Raw genomic sequence first — 7,717 nt, 5'->3', positions numbered from 1 at the left:
ATTATTTTCAGACATGAGATTACTAAGAAGTAAATCAGGTAACGAAGATTTTGTCACGAAGGTTCTAGGTGTGAGCTAGGTATCGAGGATGGTAGTCATGATGTCAATTTATTTCGTCCATGATTGGTGGTTCGGTATAAATTATGATATGTATTTAGAATGAAAAGAAGTTGTTGACAGAATGTTACAAAACTAGATTTTTAAGACTCATTTTTTTAGATATTGTTAGGACTTAAATTTTTAGATCTCGTTGAAGATGCTCTGACCCCTCTTCAGCCTAAAAAAACACATATGATGCGAGTAGCTGCCTAGCACGCCGCGGGAAATACTGATGCCGCACGCGCAGATCGGCGGCCTAATCACCTTCGGCAAGGGGTTCGACAAGTCCGCGTCGTTCGGCCTCGTGAAGGGCAGACGAATCACGATCCGTGGTAGCTGCGTGCCCTTGCATTTATTTAACTTGCACAAAATTTTGCAGTCGCCTTGTCATTTCTTCTCACAAGAGGAGGCTAAAGGATTTGTTACGTGCTAGAACATTTTGCCATGCTTCTGAGGGTCAATAGTTACAAGGGGAGAACATACATAGGAAAATTTCTGCAAGTACAGCAGCAGCAGCAACAAGCACCTAAACTAGGAAGGCACAAACTAGCATTTCTCCAGTACCGTTAACATCCTACTGCTAATCAGTCTCTCGCCCTGTCAGCTTCCATGGTTGAGCTGCTAGTACCTTCACCGGCCCTCGTTTGCTGCATCGCGGCCCTGGCTGCGGATCTTCTCTGAGTACTTGGCAAAGGCAGCGGTAAGGGCTGACCTTACATAAGAGCCTTTCTTCTTCTTCGACGCATCTGGCTTTTCCACCGCATCTTGCAAACTGTCATCAGTAGATGAAGGTTGACCTTTTGCTTTCTCTCGGTCTGGGGTATCGGGTACTACAAGGTTTGGTCGGGCAGAAACCCGTTTGAACGGCTCATGGAAGCTATCATAGAGTCGTTTTACCTACAACAGTTGAACAAATTATATACACACATATTAAGCCAGGGAAACAGGGTTCGGCAGCGAAACACTCAAAATAAGGAGTTTGCGGTTTCTGTGGATAACCAATGTGTGCACGTTTACCTTCCGCTCACCAATTCCTGGGCATCGAGCCAGCTCCTCCATAGAAGCATTCATGATTTGTGAGAGTGACTGCAAATACATGAAGAACAATAACATTTATATGATGCGTATTTATTTGCTGGATTTCTTGTGTTAATGCTACTGACATATTGAAGAGCCAAAACAGAACATATTGTCAGACAAGTATACTTATGGAGGAAGTTGTAAGGCTTACAGGTCAGGGTGATTCTTTGTCCAACTTACCCCAAAAGATGAACCAAGTGTGACAACATCTGTTTTATTAACATGCCGAATGGATGTAAGCGCGTGCGTCAACTGCAATTATCCAAAACCATACATAAAAATATAATCAAGGCACTGAGACTTTAATAACTGAAGTATCTCACTACCATCAACCTAAAAGGGCAGAACAGAGAGAGCTGTATTGAAACCACTCGTAATGCCAATGCTAGAAACATGGTTTGAAATAGAGAGCGCGCCACAGGGATACATTTCTTGCAAATCATAATAGCACTATTTAATACCAGTTTTCCTGATCAACCAATGACATAGATCATTAAACTATCTTATTCCTGAGAGGGTTCCCAGGAAGCATATATACCCGTGATAGATAGTCGTTATCCATGTGCTCACGAATAATGTCAGCTGGCTTGTTTTCATATACTTTAATAGTCTCCAAGTACCGACCACATTCCTCCAGGCTACAAGAGAGAACAGTTTGTTCAGACAACTTACTCTTGAATCTTCATAACCATATTTACATCATCAATTCATCATGAAATTGTTACGGAACTTCTCTGATTTGTGTGATGGAGGACCCATTTAATTCTTTTCTAGAAAAACAAAGACAAATATGTGCAATTATTTTAGTTGAATATTGAGATGATAAATAGATTTGTTTGGACGCAATAAAAAAAAAGGACCCAGCACAAGGTGATCCCAGAATTATATTCATATTATGTAGAACTGATATGACAATACAGGACGGTTCACAAAGAACAGGACCAAAAAAAATTACTGAATCCAAGCACATTAGAGTTACTATGGGAAAATACCTCCAACCGCACAAGAGGGTGCAGTCATGAAGCAGCGCTGTTCTTGTAATTTCATGCAAAGGCTTGATTACATCTTCCTATGAACAGTAAAATGCTAGATTTTTAAATTGAGATGCTTCAAAGTGAATATACTATGGCAAAGCAAGTATGTTGGTCAAGTGACTGAAACTTACAACATCAACATGGCACAAGATGACACACAGCCTGAAATTCTTCTGCAGCTCTCTTATCCGATAGGTACAAGTAGTCTGGATGTAGAAGATGGTACCTGATACTGCATCCATAACAACAGAAACTGAACAGTAAAAATCATTCAACAGCAGCACCTCAACGAACACACTCTGTGGCACCATTTTGTCCTAGTACTAATCAACATTGAAAATCGCTACAACACAGTACAGCACAGCACAGAGAAGTAAAACTAGAGAATTTTTTTCTCACAACAAAAGAATGCCTCATGGCACTGTCTAATAATATACAGGCAGGAAAATGATGCCTCCTGAAGTCCTGATAGATGCACATTCAACTAATCTACACAAGTCCAATTCAGAATGAAGACACGATAAGACGCAGAGAGTGCTAACCTCAAGTACAAGGCACATGACGATTGCCCAAGCACATAGTCCGGCACGACTTCTGCGAACGTCCACCTAGCATTCCTGATGTGCTTCAGCAGAGGGTTCCCTCTCTGCCGAACAAGAATGAACAAAAGACACGAAATTTGCTATACAATAAGGGGACAGGAACCTCAAAACAAGAAGTCAAAAGTGTCATGGTGCCAGAAATCACGCCCCAGTACCTGCCTATGGCTGACGAGAATGGCGTTCTTGCTCTGGGGCGTCGGCGCTGAGGGGCTAGCCTGAGGAGGCCTGCGCCAGGAAACCGAACTCGTCTGAGTCGAGGCCAAGAGGAATAGAGGGAGGACAGTATAAGGTACCTCGGGGTGGTGGTGGTGGGCTGGGGAGGCGGCGGCGGAGGGGAGTAGAACTCGGAGGACTTGAGGAAGGAGAAATCCCGCGAGAATGATCCCGAGGACGACGACGAGGATGAAACGGCGGACGCCACCGGAGCTGGCTAGAGGAGGGTTGTAGGAGGCCGGCTTCGAGGAAGAAGAGGTGGCGCCGGTGCCGAAGACCTCCTGATAGGACGGGATCTTGATGAGGTTCTTACCGGGATGCCCCTCCGGCGGCGCCTGCTGCTCTCCTTCCCCCGTCCATGGCAGCGCGGGAGCGGGAGGCCGAGAGGCGTGGCCGTACGGGGACGACGGCCGGGACGGGACGGAGTAGCGACCCGCCAGTCTGACCGTCGCTGCACCTGCACGGAACCCGCGTGGGCCGGGCCTGCCGGGGGATCTGAGAGTAGGTCGGTTGCGGGAGGGGAGACGCTTTGCCGGCTCTGTCATTTGGGCCGGAACCATGGGCTTCATTTGGATTAATTAGGATGGACCATCGAATTGTCGTAGTGTCTGTGATTTGGCCTTCGTCCGTCCATTCATGTGAGTACAGCCTTTATACGCTCTTGTGATTTTGCCTCCAATTGTAGAAAGCAGTTTTTTGGTTCATGCATGTTCAACATATGGACCAAAGCTTCTGTAGGCGCTAGGATTTCAGCATGTGGTTTGATGAGGGGTGCAATTTGTGTAATTGGATAATCGTTCACCCGACTGCCCGATGGGATTGCAATCAAGTAATTGGATTTCTATTGCAATGACTTGTGGGATTTGAAAATGAAATTTGCTGGATTATATTTGCAATCAAGTACTTGGTCATTTCAGTTTATTTGAATAAGATACAGTTATGGTGTTGTATCTGTCCTTCACATTTTTGAATCAATCGTTTTTGCCATATTATGGCAACTATATATATTTCTGTGCGTCATGCTTTTGTACCTTTGTTATTGTTCCTGGGTGAGAATTTAAGCAAGACGATTTGGTTCGGGTGAGAATAATTTACCCTGTGTTCTTGATGTCCTGCCTCTACTGTGTTAGGAGCTAGCTCTGCTGCTGCATTTAGCATGGGACAAACGAGAGCAGGCGCATGATTCTTAGAGCCGCCAAAAACTGGTGAAACCATTTTAGATCCTAAATTTCAGATGGAGTTGTTTTTTTTTACCGCTTGTTAGATTTCCCTATATCATCAAGTCTTTAAACAGCTTACCGTCAAAACCTGATGGCTCTGAAGCTGCAAATTTCACTATTAATTGTTTGTTTTATGCATGTAAACGTGCAAATGAATCATGGGCAGTGTTTCACTGTTAAGCTGCAAAACTTCAGTGCTTCTAAATGCGTAACATGCACCTTGTAAGAGGTCGATCATCTTACAAAGGCCTCGTTCACTTTGCAAAAAAAAGTAAACCCGATGAATAGTACCACTTTCGTCTTATTTGGCAAATATTGTCTAATCGTGGACCAACTAGGCTCAAAAGATTCATCTCGTGATTTCCAACTAAACTATGTAATTAGTTATTTTTTTTACCTACATTTAATACTCCATGCAAGCGGCTAAAAATTGATGTGATGGAGAGAGAGTGAAAAAACTTGGAATTTAGATGGCATCTAAACAAGGCGAAAATTGGGATCGACATGTCCACGAGCGAGGTGCAGTTCGAGCACCTACACTCCTGCAATGCAGGCAGAGGAGCACCACCAACACGCCCAACCCAAGGAGGTTGCCAATGGACTGAAGTCTGGTCAAGGGTCACGACCTATAGTGCCTATTTGAAGATCCAACCGACCTTTCCCCCTTCCCCAAAGTGAGTAATTAAGGTGCAGTGGCATTATTTTGTCATATTTAAAACCTTGGATATCCAACATTGCCCTGTTGTTTGTAGTACGTATTTATTTGTGGTATGGCTCATGCACCCCATGATTTCTCCTCTATGCCTCTCCTCCTATCTCCTATCTTTGCTCCCTATATGAACAAAGTATGATCAACAGTTTTAGTGCTCCCTATGAACCCGTTCTTAGGGGGTGTTTGGTTGCCCCTCCTAAATTTTAGTCGTTGTCCCATCGGATGTTTGACACATGCATGGAGTATTAAATATAGACTAATTACGAAACTAATTACATAGTTTGCGACTAATTTGCGAGACGAATCTTTTGAACCTAATTAGTTCTTGATTTGACAATGTTTTGCTACAGTAAACATGTGCTAATGACGGATTAATTAGACTTAAAAAACTCGTCTCGTGGAGTACTGATGGATTATATAATTTGTTTTTTTATTAGTATCCAAACACCCTATACAATATTTTTCCGACACATCTCCTAAAATTTAGTAGCTGGATCCAATATTACCATGTCCTGTTGGATCATGGAACCCCAGCTACTTGTTCCGCTTGCAGTCCATTTGCAGTTTGCAGCACGGCGCAACGCGGCAACGGAGGGTGCCGGGCCGGGGCTACAAGAGCAGAGAAGTCAGGTGGCATCATGAGCGGCGCGTGGGCGTGGGCCGCCGGCGCCTCTTCCTGACTGTCCGTAGGCAGCTACTATGCAGAGGCGTCCTACGACTAAAGTTCATTAGATATCACATCGGGTATTTAGGTACTAATTAGAAAGACTAAATATAAATCTAATTAGATTTAATAGGTTTATTTCGTAAATTAGTCTTAATCTATACAATTAATTTTATAATTAATCAACGTTTAATACTTCGTGTATAATTCGATGCGACACCAACTAAATTTTAGCATGTGGACCAAACACCAGTCGCTCGGCTACCCCTTTTCAAATTTTACTGACCGACGACAGGCTGCCTGTAGCGTAGCAGCATGGCTGGCCGTACGCAGTGGTCAATGCTTAACAGGCATAACTGCAAGGCGGGACCTTATTTCGCTGAAAAGGTCTGAACGCACTTGAATGAAACCCCAAATGTCCGGGAGGAGGGACGAGCCCGAGACAGGGCACGACGACAAACGTTCCCGTCCCGAGGGCACACAACAACACTCGTTGGCTCTATTTGGTACACATTATCTGGAAAGATAAACGCGAGATCCCGTCCCAAGGGCACACAACAACACTGGTTGGCCATATTTGATATAACTTATCTAAAAAGTGTTTTCCAGATAAGCTATATAAATAGAGTAAAAATGATGTTTAAAATGAACTAGTTTGATTCAGCTTCTACTTTTTAATATAAATGAAAGCCGTGGGAATAAGTGTGGTTCGAATAAGCCGCTGAAAAACATAACATTTGACGGTTAATTTAGCTTATTTTGACCATAAGCAAATTATAAGCTATACAAACATGCCTGTTGTCTTGTCTACCCAAGCCGCAAGCCGGGTGATGACACATGGCGAGCAAGTGACGTCTAGCGCCAGCGCGACTGGACCGAGATCGATGGAGGATGGGTGCCCATACGAATATACGATACGATACGACATCAACGTGCGTGCGCGCCAGGGTTCGGCCGGCGCGGTGCCAGAGCCGCAAATGCAATTGGCCCAGGGCGATGGACGTACGGTCCAGCGAAACTCGTGTCGGCATGGCACATGCGCGCACGCGGGCGTCCGTGCATGTACTTGTCGCAACGTTGTCACGGTACACACGTAGTACTGTTCGCTAGTTGTTTCGGCGAGAACTTATAAGACAACTAATAATATTTTTTTTCTCATAATAATTCAGCATCAGCAGGACTTATCAGTCTAGAAAACAACCAGCGAACATGCTGAATGTTAACTACGTACTCTAGCGCGTTACTATTATTACTAGTATGTTCGTGCTAACACTACGGTGGTGTCTAGAAAAAATAAATCATAAAACTAAGCAATAAATCAATGGATGAAAGAAACACAAATTCACAAACTAATGAAGTAAGACCATCCAGTATTGTGCTAACTCTCGTGAAGACCAGCAATGAGTAAAACGAATCATCGTTGGGAATCCATTCCTTCCGATCCTCGTTTTTGTCTATCCTGTGCTGTTTGACCTCAGAAGCAGTATACATGACTTAAGTATGTTTGGGTCCTTCCATGGTCCCTTTCAGCCTTAACGGCAGCCTCCGTATTTAGTACAGGTACAAGTGCCACTAAGAAATTTTGGCAATTCCTTGAGCATTTTTTTACAAATAAAACAATAATCATAAGCATCCATTATTTTAGGATTTGTTTTTTTAATTACGTAGCATCATAAACATTTGGTATTCAGATTAACACAATATTCCAAGCAAGAAAAAAAAACAGCAACAAAGACTGTAAAAAGGATTTGAGGCTCATACCTCTGGTAGTTATCATTGTCAATTTTCTGTAGTCAGTGAATTAATTCGCGTGCAGTATTGCTGAAAATTTTCAACTCCTATAAGGCATACATATCAAATTAGCTCTCATCAACTAAAAGTTTCATGAAGAGAAGCATCATAAAAGACTAAGGGGATGTTTGGTTCAAGCTACTAAACTAAACTTTAGTAGCTACTAAACGGTTTGGTTATTTTTAATAACTCCAGAGTTATTAGAGAGGACTAAAACCCTTTTAGTAGCTTTTAGTCATAGCGTTTGGTTAAAAAGTTACTAAAATGACTAAAAGCTACTAATTAAATTTAGTAGCTACTAG

General features: G+C 43.0%; 1 pseudogene; it reads right to left on the bottom strand.

The window, feature by feature from the left end:
- Positions 1-540: 540 nt before the first annotated feature.
- Positions 541-3,573, bottom strand: LOC136457102 (DNA excision repair protein ERCC-1-like; annotated as a pseudogene).
- Positions 3,574-7,717: the final 4,144 nt, after the last annotated feature.

This window comes from Miscanthus floridulus, chromosome 1 (assembly GCF_019320115.1).
Source record: "Miscanthus floridulus cultivar M001 chromosome 1, ASM1932011v1, whole genome shotgun sequence".
In the NCBI taxonomy this organism is placed as follows: Eukaryota; Viridiplantae; Streptophyta; class Magnoliopsida; order Poales; family Poaceae; genus Miscanthus; species Miscanthus floridulus.
The sequence above is the reverse complement of the archived record's forward strand: the minus strand, read 5'-3'. Positions and strand labels throughout refer to the sequence as shown.